The following is a 17,037-nucleotide window of genomic DNA, read 5'->3' as shown; positions in this document are numbered from 1 at the left end:
AGAGTATATGATGAACATACTAAGACACAGCTCTGCCCTTAGCATGTCTGGGCCAGTGAATGAAGGGGAGGGGGGGGGGGTGTGCAGATCACAGGGGTGTTACAACGCAATGTTCAAAGGATTCAGCCCTTTTCTCCATGGTGCTCAATATTCTAATTTTATATATGAATAAAAACTCAGATTTCTCTGTAGCTGTTTATCATACAGACAAAATTAAGGCATCATTTTAATCAGAATGATGAACCCTATCAGCATGATAGCTGTCTGGCTAAGTTCATAAAGGCCCCTTTACTTGGCCCAATGTAGCAAGCTACTGTAGGGAAGGAAACATTCTCCTCCACAGTATGGGAAACTGCGATCACTAATGCCATTGCTCATCCCCATACAGAATCATTATTTTCCGGCAGCAGAGGCTGTCGGCAAATGGTGATTTAGGTGCCTGCACAAACAATCATATTACCCAATGAAAGAGCATTTTGCTCCTTCATTTGGTAATCGGAGTCACCTTTACGCCAGCAGATCATCACTAACAAGTCTCTATCTGCCAGAACATCAGGCAGTGTGTAAAGGGGCTCTTCAGTTAAGCCAGCCCGCTTCTTCATGGCTGATGCAAATACAGAGAAGGAGGCTTTCTTTCTAGCTAATGAACAGGCCAGACATACAGCCCCCGCCATCACATCACTGACACCCGGAGGAGGGGGGTTAGAAATTTCCTGCTCGTAATGGCAGAAGACCAAAAGAGGGGGACTGAAAATGGGACATCAGTGCAGTTTTCAGAACTACTGTTTCCCCTTACGTCCTACAAGCTGCACAGATGAGGTTAACCACCCCCATGGACTGGTAGGACCGGCGGAATTTTAATTGAGCCCAAGTAATAATTAAACACTTAAACCTCCCCTATAAAGGAGGGAATCAACCTCCAGCCCATTGTGTTTTTTTCTGTCTCCGGACAGGTGGCCTGGGCAGTGATTCCCCCCTCTCTTAGGGGGGAATCTTTTTTTCATGTTATCTGCGGGCTTTGCCTCTGCTTTTACTACTATGGCTTGTCCGGCAGCTTACCTGCTGCCGGCGCTGCTTCGCTGCGGTGCGTTTTTCGGCGTCCTCGGTCCTTTTCCATTGCTGCCGCTGGGCGCCGCCATCTTCCGAATCTGACGTCACTTCCGAAATTTTTTTCTTGCGACGCGATTTCGCGTCATTATTGCGATTTTTTTATATATAATCCGCGATTTTCCCTCCAGTTGGAGGTTTTATTGTATTCCTTCCTGGGGGGAAACCTTTTTATTTACTGTTATGTGTTTTCTCCTCTGGGGGCGGGGACTCGGCTCTGAGCCCACTCCCTCCCCTATTTATTTATTTTTTTAATTATCTTTATTACTTAAGATATAAAAACAAATTACAGTACAAAAAGAGTTTTTTTCATTTTCCTTTCCCCTTCTCCCCCCACCCCCCTCCCCATACCTGTGGTGCGTCAAAACAAAAAAAAAAAAAAAAAAAAAGGAAACAATTATGCAAACTGATCAAATCCTCCAACCGCCCCATATCTTAGTCCACTTCTCCTCAGCTTCCCTCTGTTTGTACATAATTTTCTCATAATTTTTTTACCTTGTTAATTAGGTTATCCATGTATTCATCTCTGGGAATAATCGAGCAAAACCAAGTCCGACTGACCAAAACTCTAGCCCAACATCAGTATTCTACCTAGGAAAATCTTTTGATACTTATGGTTATTTTATTTTGGAGAAATCATTAAGCACAACACTTGTGGTTCGAGAGGAATTCGTATTTTTAATTTATAGCGGAATAAAGTTGTTAATACTATTCCAGTATTTTATAAAGTTCTGGGCAGGTCCAGCATCAATGAAGATAATCCGCTACCTGAAGTATCAAATTTAGGGCAATTAGAGGTGTCTCTTAGCCCACATTTATTCATCCATAGAGGGGTAACCTATAAATCTATGACCAATATTAAAATGTACTAGAACATGGGTAAAGTTCTGGGATAGTGACCCTAAATTCCCAAAAATATTCTCCCACCCTTCTACTTGTATGTTCGGACAATCCATCTCCCACGCTCTTTGTCCTGGTGATTGTGTATCACTAAATCGTGCCTTAAGTAATAACTTATATATATTTGAAATCTTCAATCTAGGCAGTGTCCCCCCTACCCAATCGTTCAAAAAAGATGAACTATCTATATCCAACACCGATTTATCGTCCAAACTGGATAATGCTGAACGCAGTTGAAAATATCTAAACCATGAAACATTTTCTATATTATGTGATATCTCTATAAATGACTTAATCTCTCTATCCTTTACTACCTGTGAAATATACAAGATTTTATTTTTTTGCCAGAATGTGTCAGCTGCAATATCATCTAACCTTTGTAGGTGCAGATTATGCCAAAGAGGCGTGAATGTAAGTGAGCCCTTTACCTTCAACCATGTCCTAGTAGTAGCCCACACTTTCAGGAGTAGTTTTATAGTCTCTCTATAGCCCTGCTCATAGCTCTCAATAGCCAGATTCAGAAGAGTGAATATATTTCTATGAGCGTGGCCTACCCACTATTTTCCCTAGAAGTGCACTTTTTTCTATTTCATAGCACATCAATAACTGAGTAGCAATAAAATACCTTTAAAGTAAGGGAGATTCAAACCCCCCGCACTCAGTGATTTATACAAATGTTATAACTTTATTCGCACTCGTTTTCTTCCCATATTAATCATTAATTATTCTTTCCATAAGTTTAAAGTATTTGTCTTGTATCCATATAGGTGTATTCCTAAGCACATAAAGAAGTTGTGGTTGAATCACCATTTTGACCAATGAAACTCGGTCAGCTCTAGACAGGGAAGTCTCAACCAGATCCCTATTTTGGCTCTAATCCTTGTCACCATGGGGATCAGATTAAGTTGTAAAAATTGTGAACCCTGGGTGAAATAATCAAACCCAAATACTGAAAAGAATCAACGATATCCAACTGCGTCACAAGAACCTCTTTCTGTGGCAGAGGGTCTATTGGCATCAAACTGGTCTTAGACCAGTTTATAAGAAAACCGGACACCTCACCAAATGACTTAACCATTTGAATAATTCTGGGGAGAGTTGTTTCCGTATGGTCTATAAAAAAAAAGAACATCATCCGCGTATAAGGAAATACGGTCCTGCACCCCTAGCGTACCAAATCCCTTAACTTGATCCATCCTGTCTAATGGCCAGCGCAAGAGGTTCAATATAAATGTCAAATAACAATGGGGATAATGGGCCAGCCCTGACGGGTCCCTCTATTTAAATCAAAGCTAGTTGTCAGGATCCCATTGAAACTCAATTTTGCCTTGGGGAATCTGTACAGTAACTAAGAATGCCTATGAATCTTTCCCCAAAGCCCATCTTGCCAGAACCTTCCAGAGGAAGGACCACTCCACCCCTGTCAAAGGCCTTAGAGGCATCTAGTGACAGGATGGAGCGAGCGGTCCCCCCAGGGGCCTGAATATTAGCAAAGAGCCGATGAAGATTGTGGTGTGTGCCCTTGTTTTGAATAAAGCCATTCTGATCCGGATGGACAATGGCGGAGATAACCCCAGAAAGCCTTGTGGCAAAAATCCTCGCAAAGAGCTTTACATCTGCATTGAGCAGTGAGATTGGTCTATATGATTCTAGATCTACGGGATCTTTGCCTTTTTTTGGAATTAATGTTATTACGGCTTTCCAACATTGATCTGGTAACTTCCGTCCTCCACTGATTCAGAAAGGACCTCCAGCAGTCTGGGGAAATAAAGTCCCCTTATTTACTGTAGAATTCATATGGGAGTCCATCTGAGCCAGGGGTGGAATTGGCACGAACATAATTTAATCGCTCCTCACGTTCCTGTATTGAGACATCCAATTCCAGTGCTTTCTTTTGCGCCTCAGTAATAGTTGGAAAAGAAATGTCATCGAGATAAGCATCCATCTTATCATCTGTGATCTTCAAATCAGCTTTATACAAATCCAAAAAATAGTCCACAAAGGCCTTCTCTACAGGACCCCGCCCGCTAACCATTTTACCATTAATCAGTCTAACATTATCTATATATTTTTTGGATTGTTGACTTGAGATCACTCTGGCCAAAAGTTTACCAGGTCGCCCTGACTCCGTAAAATATTTTTGCCCTTTGAAGAAGAGGCCCTGTTGGGCCTTGTCCAATAAAAAGTTAGAGTATACTTGTGTGGCCATTTGCATACTTTCTCTATTCTCCTCTGTCTTATTCATATAAAAGGATTGTGTTGCCATTGATGCAAGTTCTTCCAGATTTTTCTGTTTTTTCCCGTACTCCTTTCTAAGGTTCGCAATATTACTGACCAACATTCCCCTCATATATGCCTAAAGGTATCCATACCACTTGGATTTTTGCTGAGCCATAGTTGTTATCCCATATCGACCATTTTCATTCTGACTTGTTTCATGTGTCTTTATTACTGTTAACCAGTAAGGGTTTAATCTAAAAGGGGGTTTTTGTATGTGTCTTTCCTGGGTTTAACAGAGTTCGAGGACTAACGGTGAATGGTCCGAAATTGACCTTGTTTTCATATTTCATTCGTTTTACGAGTTTCACGTATTTACTACTAATCAATGCATGATCTATTCTAGACATAGATTTACCTGCTTTACTAAAGCATGAAAAGGCCCTTTTCCCCTGTCCTAGATGTCCCACACATCTTCAAAACCCGCCCTCAGAACAAAACCGTGCCAGGGGAGACCCCTGAATGGAGCTATCTCTCCTGACACTGTAGAGACCCTATCACGCAGTGATCAATGACGCAATTGAAATCGCCAATAATCAATGTTGGACACCTCTGGGCCATTTATCCATAAATAATAACAAAGAATTAAGAACCAAAAGGAATATGGCGGTGGAATATAGACAAAAGCCAAAATACATGGTCTTCCCCCTTAATCTACAATATAAAAAATAAATCTCCCCCTGTTGGTCGACAGAGAATGCACTCACAGACGAAGTCAATCTGTCTATGTATCAGGACAGTAACACCTCTAGAGTGGCTGGAGAAGGTAGAATGATACGTAGTGCGCGGCCCATCCCCTGCCGACCACCCTAGAGGTCTCTTTCAGTAAGATGAGTTTCTAACAAACATATTATTGCTGGTAAGTGGACCTGTGTCAAGTCAAGATTGCTTGTCTTTTTCCTCTATCACCCCAATCGCGTATATTCCAGGCCAAGAATTCTAGTCGTCATTATCAAAAGCAGTTAGATAGGAAAAAAAAAAAAGCAATAATTTTTGACGCACCACAGCCCATCTCCCACCCCCACCCCCCCCCCCCGTTATAGGTAATCCACCCACGTATTGTAGTAGATTTCTCTCCTGTGACCATCCCTCCCACACTCCCCACACTCAGCCCTCCCTATTAAGAAACAGAAAAAGAGAGAAAGGGACAATTGGGGATATAGACCCCCATAACAGTTATTTGTTCCACCAATCCTGAAACTATAAGTCACAGATCATTTAGTTCGAGCCAGGTCCGCGGCTTTATCTGGAGTATCAAAAAATAGGATTTTATCTTTAAAAATAATCCGCAATTTTGCTGGGAACATGAGAGAATATTTAATGTCCCTTTCTCTTAGCTTCTTTTTTAGCGTCATAAATGTGCGTCTCCGTTCTTGTATGACTTTTGAAAATCCGGAAAAAAAGCCAGTCTATTATCATTATATATAACCGTGTGAGCATTCCCTCGCCCTTCTCAATAGCATATCTTTATCCCCTGTAGCCAATAACTTAACAAGAAATGTCCGAGGTTGTCTCCCTGGGATCGGTTTACCCCCTGGGACCCGATGGGCTCTTTCTATCATAAACAGTGGGGAGATGGAGTCTTTTCCGAAATCTCAAAATTAACTTCTGTATAAATTGAGTAGGATTCTTCTCTTCAGCACCCTCTGGGATCCCTATTATTCTCACGTTGTATCTTCGCGACCTATCCTCAAGGTCGCCACCTTTTTCTTCAGAAGATTACACTCTAGTTTCCAATGTGGAGACTTCAGAGTTTGTTTTTTGGATTCATTCTGTATCAAGGCCGTAGAGCTCTCTAGATTATTAACTCTGTCTCGGATTTTCGACAAATCATCTCTTATCAGACCCACATCAAACCTGGATAAATCCAAGTTGGGTTGTAACAGCCTGTATTAAGTCCCCGTTTTGTTTAACTGCTAGGAGTATTTCTTCTAGCGGGGAGGAATTGTCATTGGGCATAACTTCTCCCATTATAACCTCTTCTTCTTCAGGTTGTCTAGAGGCTTTTTGTAATTCTATCTCGGTCACCTCCGGGTCACATTTTTTCTAGAGCAAGGTCCTTTTGTCCGCCCCTCGTGTTAACCCTGGAGACCTCAGGAACTGATCTATTTTTGTTGTTTCAAGGTTTTGGTGCCCTGTTTCTGACTAGAGAGGTCGGCCGAGCGCCTATTGGCTTTTGGAGCCATGCCTCCTGTTTTGTTTTTGTTTTGTTTTTTTCTTTTTTTTTTCTTCTTTATCTTTTCTCCTTTCCCCCCTTTTTTATCTTTTTTTATTTTTTCCTTCTTCCTTCCTTCTCTTTTTTTTTCTTTCTCTCTCTTTTTTCTTCTCTCTTCTCTTTCCCCTCTCTCCCCCCTTTTTTTATTTTCCTTCTCTTTTTTTTTTTCTTCTCTCTCCCCCTTCTTTTCTTTTTTTTTTTTTTTTTTCTCCCTCACTTTATATTCACTTATAATCCTCCCCCTCTTTCCTTTCTTCCTTTCTTCCCCCTCCTCCTCTTTTCCTTTGTTTTTTCCTCTTCCTCCTTTCTTTCGCTTTGTGCTTTTATAGCTTTTATGCTTATTCCTTTCTATATTTGTATTTATAATTCCACTTTTTCTCTTTTTCTTTTTTCTTTCCCCCTCCCCTCTTTTGCTCTTTGGCCACCTCACTTTTCTCTTTCAACAGTGAGGGTACTAACAGTAGGCTTTACAGCATATAGATTGAAAATGTCGTAAAATGCTGAAGCAGTTTTAATCAGTAGTTAGTATTGAAGGTAGAGGGCATATGGAGACACAATAAGCCAGAGGAAAAAAAAAAAGGAACAATCTCACCAGCTTTAGTATACCGTCCGTCCACTGAAGAGCAGTGTCGCCGACCAGGACGACAGCGAAGCCGCCGATCCACAAAGCAGAAGGGAAGCAGAGTCCCCCGATGGAATCCAACAGCCCGTCCAGCAGCTTGTCAGTCGAAGCGGTCACAGCACAGTTGGCCACCGCGGCACAGGGGAGGAGAGGAGGTGGTCGGAAAGGCCTGGAGACACGAGGAGAAGGTCGCACATGCGGAGGGGGGTCGGCAGCACTCACAATCACGGCAAGGTTAGTCACTTCGGCACACAGAGAGAGGGAAGGAAGAACGACAAGAACTGGAGACATGGGGAGGGGGTGATGTATGTGGAAGAGGTAGGACCAGGCTCCCAGGTGAGCCGAGGAATCAGGGCGCTCGCCACCCACGCGGCAGATAAGAGCGGTGAGCAGGCGAATCAGGTCAGGGCAGGGGGCTCGCAAGTATAAGCTCGCCAATATAATCCGACAGCCGTCCAGCCGCCCGTCAGCCCAAGCGGAGCACAGGAGAACTAGAACTAGTCCCGGCAACACAGGGGAGGAGAACAGGAGGGACCAGGAAGAAGGCAGGAGGTTAGGAGTCAATGGTTAGAACAGGAGCACATTCCCCGCGACCATAAGGAGCATAGGGGCAGGAATCACCGCAGAGACGACAGGAGGATCAGGATAGCGAAGTAGCCGAGCCCTGGGGAGCGGTGGAGAGCGCGACGTACGTGTCTACGTCATCACGTCACCACCCACTCCCTCCCCTATTTAAGGAAACATTGTGAACCAGGTCGTTCTCTGGCTGCACATGCTTTTTAAGCTAGCTCCCAGAGTCTCATAAGCTGGTGTTCCTCCACTTGTTGGTGCCTTATTTCTGGTCCTCATTTTCAGCTATCCGCCAGTCTGCCTTTTCTTTTACCTTTCTCCTGAAACATTTATTGGTTGTTTACAAATGTTTTACTTATCCTTTTTTTCTTTTTTCCCGCAGTGAGGTCGGTCAACGGTTATTCTAAGCTGAATTTACCTGCACTCGTCAGATCGCAGAAGATAAGCAGCTTGGGGCTTGGTAGGAACCAGCTTGGGAGACTGGTTGGGAATCTCTTGTTCCGTTGACTTTAAGGAAAAAAAAAGCCTCCACGGGATTCGAATGGCAGAAAGGCGGTTTCCAAGCGGAAACATTTTTCGTGCTATGATTGTAGCGCGCTTTTGGAGGATAGCTGTCCCTACTCCAGGTGTGACGGCTGCCATCCGAGGGTTCAACCTTCCACCGAACCTACGATGCAGGATATGTATCAGTGGGTAAAGACCTATGTTGATGGATCCATCAAAGGGGTTATAAGCCTGCTGGATGAGAGGCTTCCTACTCAGACTCCTATGGAGTCTTCGGCTCCAGTAGAGAGACAGTCCGTAGTCTCCTTGAGTTCCTCCTCCTCGGATGAGGAGGAGCTTACTTCATGCTTCCTTTCCTCCTGATATAGACGCAAAAGTAACTTAAGTCCATCAGGTTGGGGGACCATGATGTTGACCTGGGGGAGCCCTCTGATCCCGCTAGTCGGGCACTTTGTGTCTTTAAAGCGGATGAGAACCCTCCTCTCTGTCATGCGCACAGTGTGGAAGAAACCACCCGAAAGGGGTCGATTCTAACTAAAGATTCAGAACCCATTTTCCGATGGCTATACCCTTGGTGGAATCGTGGGGTTCCTTTCCCAAGGTGGACATGGCGATTGCCAAACTGTCCAAGCGCACTCTGGTTCCTGCGGACGATGGGTCGAGTCTGCAGGATCCCCTTTGACAGGGAGAGCAGAGTGCACACTCAGGAGAGGTTATACGGCAGCTGCAGCTTCGCGTCTACGGCCATCGCTAGCTTACAGAAGTTTCTACCTTCCTCCGGTCTCAATTAAACCAGATCCAGATGGATGTGGATCAGAAGGTGTCTTGGGACGACATTCTGACAGCTTTCTAGACTGTCAAACTGGCGATGAATTTACTGTCTGATACAGCGCAACAACAGCTGAAGTTGGCGGCCAAAACCATAACCCTGGTGTCAGCGGCCCGCAGGCCTTTGTGGCTTAAGGCTGACAATTCCATGTAGCCTTCCCTTTGAGCCCAACCGTTTGTTCGACTCAGAGTTGGATAAGATTATGGAATGACCTGTCAGATTAAAAGGGGAAGTAGTCTTCCCCCACAGTCCTTTCGGGGCGGGGCCAGACAAAACCGTGGTGGTAGGTCTGACCAGCAGTCAAGTGCCCGGAGGGACTGGGGAGCGCAGCGAAGAGGTTCGAGGCGCTCTCGTGAAGGAGCCCAAGGATAAAAAATCCACCTCCTGACTACGGGCCTCCTCAAGGCTCTTGGATGACTCCCGTGACTCCTGCAATCCTGCCAGAAGACTTCCCCACTCCCCTGCCTCATCTTCCCCATCGGAGGTCAACTCTCCCCACTTCAAGGACATCTGGATCCGAGAGATTTCGGATCCCTGGGTCCTGAATGTCATCTCAGAGGGGTACTCAATCAATCTTCTTCCTCTGTCTCCGGACAGGTTCATCAGAACCAAACTTCCACAGGCCGCAAGCCAGTCGGTTCTGGAGGCTTACATTCAGGATTACATCCACAAGGGGGCTCTGGAGGAGGTTCTGGCAGGGGAACGGGGCTTAGGGATTTACTCACCAGTGTTTCTGGTTCCCAAGGCATCAGGGGATCTCCGGATGATTATCGATTTGAGATTCTTCAATCGATACATAAGGAAAGTAAGTTCCGTATGGAAACCATCAGGTCAGTGGTATCACCGTTCTCAATCCCTGGAGAGAGGTCGACGGCAACCCTGGACCTCAGGATGCATATTTGCACATCCCGATTCATCCTGCTTCCAGGAAATATCTCAGGATCGCGGTCCAGGTGTCAGGTGTCACCAGACACCTTCAGTTCGTTGCTTTCCCCTTCGGCATTTCTTCTGCCCCTCACACTTTCACCAAGGTGGTAGTTTCTGTGGTGGTGGCTAGCACTCAAGGACTGACCATCATTCCTTATCTGGACACTTGGCTTTTAAAAGCCTCTTCCTTTGTGGTCCTGACCCCACCATCTTCATGTAGCGATTTCCTTTCTGTTCCGCCTAAGGTGGATCATCAACTGGCAGAAGTCGAAAGAGAGGCCTGTCGACTTCAGTAAGATATTTAGGCTTCATAATCGACTCCGTTGGGAGATCTCTCCGGTTGACTCCAGAAAGAAGACCCCGAATACAGAACATGGCAGAATTCCTATCCGTGCCTTGGCGAGTTCCAATTTGGACTCTCATGAAGATGTTGGGGCTCATGTCAGCGTCTGCATAAGCAGTCCCTTGGGCTTTATGGCACCTCTGGCTGTTGCAGTCAGAAGTTCTCTCCAAATGGAATGGCAGCCCCGCCGGGCTGAACTCCCTGTGCTCCCTGTCTTGGCAAACTCGGCATTCCCTCAGATGGTGGAGCCATCTTTTGGACGGGAAGTCTATGACACAGCCAACCTGGGTCATATTGACAACAGATGCGTCCCAAGTAGGCTGGGGTGCTCATCTAGACGATTCTCCAGTGCACAGATCCTGGTCTCCTCAGGAGCGGCTCCTCTCATCCAATCTCCGTGAGATTCAAGCTATCCGGCTAGCCCTCCTTCACTTCGCCCCTCAGATCCGGGGCAAAGTGGTGAAAGTCCAGTCAGACAATATGGACTGCGGTACTTTACATCAACAAGCTGGAGGCACAAGATCACTTACCCTCTTATCAGAGATCGGGGGTGATTCTGGATTGGGCAGAATTGAACCTTTCACACTTATTTGCGATCCACATTCGAGGCTCCTCAATATGATAGGGATGGGTTGAGCCGCGGTCTTCCAACAGTGGAGTGGTCTTTACATCCGGAGATATCAAGCAGATAGTCCTCAAGTGTGGGAATGCCAGGGTGGATCTTATGGCAACAAGGTTTCAACGCCAAGGGTGGAGAGGTATCTGCTCCTTTACAAGGAGGACAACCCCCTCTGGCGATAGATGTTCTGTCAATATCCTGGAGGTTCAGGCTGGCTTACAACTTCCTTCCCTTTTCCATGATACCGACGGGTATTGATGAAAATTCAGTCAGGATCAGGCCTTGGTAATAGCCATCATACCGTTTTGGCCCAAGAGATCCTGGTTTACCCAGCTCATTCAGATGAGTCGGGGACATAATGGGAGGCTCCCCCCCACCGGCAGACCCTGGTGTCATGGGACACTCACCTCTGCCAAGATCTGCACAGGTTCAACCTGACAGCCTGGAGGTTGATCAGTCCTTTCCCAGAATAGAAGGGCTTTCAGAGTTGGTCCTGAGAACGCAGTCTCATTCAAGAGCAGACTCTACTAAGAGAGCCTACTCACAGATTATGAGGATATTCTCTTCTTGGTGTTCCTCAAAGGAGGTGGCGTCTGCAGATCCGCCCCTCCCCATCATCCTTCAGTTTCTGCAAGATGGCCGTGACAAAGGCCTTGCTCCAGCTACCTTGAGGGGTCAAGTTTCAGCCATTTCAGCTTGTTTCAACAAGTCTTTTTCGCAGGACCCGCTCCGGTTCCTTAACGGAGCTGAAAGATTAAAGCCTACAGTACTGAAACCCATCCCTCAATGGGATTTATCAGTAGTTCTCAGGGGGTTAGCATTTCCCCCCTTTGAGCCTTTGGAGGAGGTAGATTTCAAGTTTGTCACATGAAAACTTGTTTTTTCTTCTTGCTGTGACTTCGGCCAAGAGGGTCTCTGAGCTTCAAGCTCTATCAGCGCACGAGCCCTATACCATTTTTTTGCAAGACCGGGTCCTTTTAAGATTTCTCCCATACTTTAGGCCTAAGGTTCCTTCTTTCCAGAATATCAACCAGGTGATATCCCTCCTGGTTATTTCTAGACCTTCTACCTCCTCCGAGGAACCTGCTATACATCCCTTGGATGTCTTGAGATGCCTCCGGATCTATGTGGATAGATCAAGGAGTTCAGGAAAGATGAAAATCTTCTAATCCTGTTTGCCGGTAAGTTTAAAGGCCATAAGACGTCTAAACCATCCATCAGTCGATGGATTAAGGAGGCTAATGGGGAATCCTTTTGTTTCCCAATCTCTAGACCCTCCGGGGTTTGTAAAAGCCCATTCTACGAGGGCTGTAGCCACTTCTTTTGCTGAGAGGAGTCTTCTTCCGCTCGACATGATTTGTAAATCTGCCTCCTGGAGCTCTGAATCAACATTCATCTCCCATTATAGACTAGATGCCAGATTAGCTGAGTACTCGGCCTTTGGGCAGACTATTCTTAGTTCTGCCAGGCATGATGGCCCTCTCTAGGGGTTCTTCTTGCTATCTCCCCATCTGTGCTGCTGGTAGGACGTAAGGGAATCGTTAATTTCTAACGATAATTTGTTTTCCCTTAGTCCTAACAGCAGCACACAAATTTCCCACCCTAGTAAGACTAGTTTTTTCTTGCTATAACACAATGGGCTGGAGGTGATTCCCTCCTTTATAGGGGAGGTTTAAGTGTTTAATTATTACTTGGGCTCATTAGAATTCCGCCGGTCCTACCAGTCCATGGGGGGTGGTTAACCCCATCTGTGCTGCTGTTAGGACTAAGGGAAAACAAATTATCGTTAGAAATTAACGAATATTATTACTTTTTTAATTTACATTTACAAACCTTTCAAAAGTTATAAAGTTTCCATCTACAATAAAAAAAAAACATGGCCCAATGCTTCCAAAAACAGCAACACAACTATCTATAGTGCCTGCTCATCAGGTATTGTAGGATCTAAGGTCCACTGAAGTTAATAGGAGTAAGCTACCACACACAACTAATAGACAGTTGTGGTGCTGTTTTTTGGAAGAAAGTAACCATGTTTTTCTAATCATTGACAATCCTTTTACTCTTCAAAAAAACAAGGCTTTATCTCCCCACCTTGCCTACATCAGGCTGGAAGCTAGTTTTATCTTTATATTTGGCCATCATAAACCGCAAACTGTACGTACACTTTATACCAATGTAGGTACAAATGATAGTCTCATTTTAGTTTCAAAATTTTCATCACAAAAATGAAATGACAAGGTGACATGTGGAGTGATGGAACATAATTTCATTGTATTCTGATAACTCAATGCTTACATGCTCCTACACAGGGTGTTTCATTTAATATACTGTTATTGGTGGAAATGTAGCAATTACACTACTAGCAATGGAACAACACAATCCAATTGAAATTTTATGAAATATGTCGCAGACGGCCTGTCCCATGTGTGTATCGGCTTTTGGGCAACAGAAACAGAACCCTTCCCCTGTGCTCTAAAAGAGTAGAACATAGTTGTCTAGTTCATCTTGGGTACCAAAGCCCAATAGGCACCAGCCGCTCTCCGGAATTGCCTAGGGCTAATGCCTACATCAGCAGAACATCCTTATGGCCAAGTTTGTGGCAGCATTGCTAAAGCAGGGTAGTCCAGATAAGATTCTTGGCCTCCGGTTTGACCTCTTGGATGAATATTCTTAGTGGTATGCAATGAAATTGTATCCGTTTTTACATTAGTCTAGAACTAAGTCATAAGCTCAATTAACCTGAGATACAAACAAGCTGTAATACTTACATTTATATAGTATCATATTCTGCAGCACTGAAATGAGAATAGATGATTTTACTCACAAACTCTAATTTCAGTGGTACTAGGGTAGGTCACCCTTTGTGGACAAGTCACAATACCACATGCCTAGTGTACCTGGGTGGTAGACGATTGTTACGACACTCACCGCCAGGTAGATGAAGCCGCCGTTTAGTGAATAAGCCCCTTTCTCCAGAAATGCAGTTTGTAATCCAGCCGATCGTCAAACTCCCGAATGGAGCATACGAAGTGGCAACTCCCGATCAGCAATTCAGTCGAACTCCTTCCACAGCTAGCAATATACGAAAGCGCTGTCCCAATAATAAATCCCTCCACAAACGAGACCAAGCTCCGTCTTGAAAGTCAAACAGGAATCAATTTTATTGAGGGCTACCCACCTGTATTTATGCAGGTCTCCATCTGGTGGACACGCCCCTAGGGGACCAGACTGGAGACTGACACAGGGCAGACATGCAGCACTACAGAGACAATACATCCCCCACAATGCATCATGGTCTCCTCCTCTCTGCCCTGCAGACCCGAGGAGTAATCCCATTATCTCTCAAGACAGAGGGAAACCACAATACACACGTGGGGACAACAGAACAGACATCACCATTTAAACATACAATGTCACAACCCTTTTCAATACACAGACATTTAACATCCCAAAATGGCACGCATTAGACCAGGAGTTCAAGTTAGTTTATAGTCCTTTGTGAACAATGAGGCCATTTGGGTTAACTAGCAGCACACTCTTCTCCTGGGTGGCCGTCCGTTCAGTAGTTCCATCGGTATTTGGGGGAAACACACGAACAGGGGCATACGGGCAGGAAATCCAGCAAAATGAAGGCAAACAGACGAACCAGCAATATAGGTCTATACAGATGGATCTGTCACAACGATGTTCAGAAAGTATGTTCTGATATTAAATAGGTATTGCTACATATGCCATCAATATCAGATAAGTGCAGGTCCCACCTTTGGGACCTGCTCCTATCTCTAGAAGGATGATCCCGAAGTGAAGGAGAACACTCTGCTAATTAGCTCGAGTGCTGGCTTGGGCTGAATGGAAAGGTGGCCATGTATGCATGGTGCACTCTCACTCACTGCTAACGGACTTACGAAAATAGCCGAGCGCAAGTGCCAGAGCAGTAAACAGAGAGCACTGTGCTTCACTTTGGGGGCACCTGTACCCAGAGGTGGGACCCGCACCTATCAGAAACTGATAGTATATCCCAGTGATAGCCATCAATGTCTGAGATGGGCCAACCCCAATGATTGTATAAGATAAGCTACTTCTAACATTGCTTTGTGTTTCAGTTCAATTTTTGAAGAATTATGCTTACATTCTTGTAATGAAGCTCCGTGTCTGGCTAGTAATGCTTGTTTGAAAAAGGCTGTTAAGCCGAAACGCGCTACATCTGCCTGTATTTTGTTGACAGGCAATAAAGTGAAGATTTATTTGCATCAAAAGTGGGTGCTGATCTTCTTATACTTGGCTACAATTATGATGATGACTACAGATTTTCAGCCACTAGATGTAAACACTGGACAACACCTTCATGGTTCAAAAAACGTGCAGAACACAATAATCAAGACTGCACACAGCATGTCCTGCCTTTGGGAGTTGACATGTGCATGTGACATAATGGCAAGGAACTAAGGGGCATGAACATGGAAATATGGAAGGACACTTAAGATGAACTAACCCAAGGAAGAGGGCGGAGGGTTAAATATTTTATCCAGACATGGATCATTTATGGACAGTTTGATTAAAAGATAAGAATAGGTGTTCCTTGTTCAGTGATAGAGCAATGGGTATCACAGCATTCAAAATTCGAAGCATGCCCCATAGCTTGGGACCAAACTTCATCTCGGGAAATTAGTTAATTCAGTCTGTAATTGGCAGCAAGAGCAGCTCATTAAATTTAGTTCAATAATTCATGCTGGAAAGTAATCTTACAAAGACTGGAAAGTGAATGTTTGAAGAATAATTCACAATACATTGAAAAAGTTATCCTTTATAAGCCTTCCAATGAAGCAAAGCGATGATCAATGAATCCCTAAGCCAGAGGTGTCCAACCTTTAAGAACCCGTGGACCACATGTGTAAAGGTCTGTAGCTGCGTTCAAGTCTAAAGTGTTAACATATTAAATGGGAGAAACATAAAACCACTAAATTTCAATTTCCAGATTATTTCAGTTTGAAATTTTTACATTCTATTTAATGTGTTATTGTGTATGGACATTTGGGGGCATTTGCCAATAGTGATGGACGTTTTCCGAATGCGCGTTCGCGATCAAATATTCGAGGCGGGCCCAATTCACTTTAATGGCAGGCGAATCTAAAAAACCTTCAGGTGATATTTGCAGCCTCCAAATACTTACTAGAAGTGCACAAATAGTCCCACAACATGGACAGTGACATACCAGAGGGGGATCAATGGCAAAAATTCCCACAAAAATATATATTTTAATCAGGGGCCATTTTTATGCGTCTTAAAGGGAAACTCTCAAAAATGTGCCCTGCTGGAGCCTAGAAAAAAATTATTTTAGGCCACGGGAGTACGGGCCCCAAAAATTAGGCATTCACCTGACAGAAAAGAACAAGTAATTATGTGGCTGGGGGTATATTAGGCGTTCACTGAATAACAATTTTACTGTAGGCCAGTGGAGTATTGACACCCAAACATTAGGCATTCACTGGACAGAAAAGAACAAGTGATTATGTGGCTGGAGGTACATTAGGCGTTCACTGAATAACAATTTTACTGTAGGCCAGTGGAGTACAGGCCCCAAAAATTATGCATTCACCTGACAGAAAAGAACAAGTGATTATGTGTCTGGAGGTACATTAGGCGGTCACTGGATACAAATTTTACTGTAGGCTACTGAAGTAGAGGCCCCAAATATTAGGCATTCACCTGGGCTGGCATTAGGAAATTTAATTACACGTGGTTGTCACAGGTGTTGAATTCCTCCGAGATCCATGCCTTATTCATTTTTAGAAATGTGAGGTAGTCCACACTGTCGTGAGCTAGGCGAGTGCGCTTATCGATCCCCCTTGCTTGCCTGAACGTCCTTCCGGACAGGACACTCGACGGGGGGCAAGCCAAGAGTTCCATGGCAAATTGTGCCAGCTCTGGCCACAGGTCAAGCCTGCACACCCAGTAGTCCAGGAGTTCCTCGCTTCTCAGAGCGTTCACATCAGCCATTAACCCGATGTATTTGGACACCTGTCGGTCTAGGCATTCCCTGAGGCTGGATGCAGAGGGCAGCTGTAGATGGGTTGACTGCAAGAATGATCTCATATCTGAAGTGACCAACACATCTTAAAACCGC

General features: G+C 44.7%; 1 protein-coding gene across 1 annotated transcript in view; it reads right to left on the bottom strand.

Moving 5' to 3' along the window:
- Positions 1 to 17,037, bottom strand: part of GPC3 (glypican 3) — a 712,927-nt gene that overhangs the window by 668,162 nt on the left and 27,728 nt on the right. The gene's annotated exons all lie outside the window — the stretch shown is intronic.

This window comes from Bufo bufo, chromosome 8, assembly GCF_905171765.1.
Source record: "Bufo bufo chromosome 8, aBufBuf1.1, whole genome shotgun sequence".
NCBI classification, from domain to species: Eukaryota; Metazoa; Chordata; class Amphibia; order Anura; family Bufonidae; genus Bufo; species Bufo bufo.
This window is presented reverse-complemented; position numbering and strand designations above follow the sequence as displayed.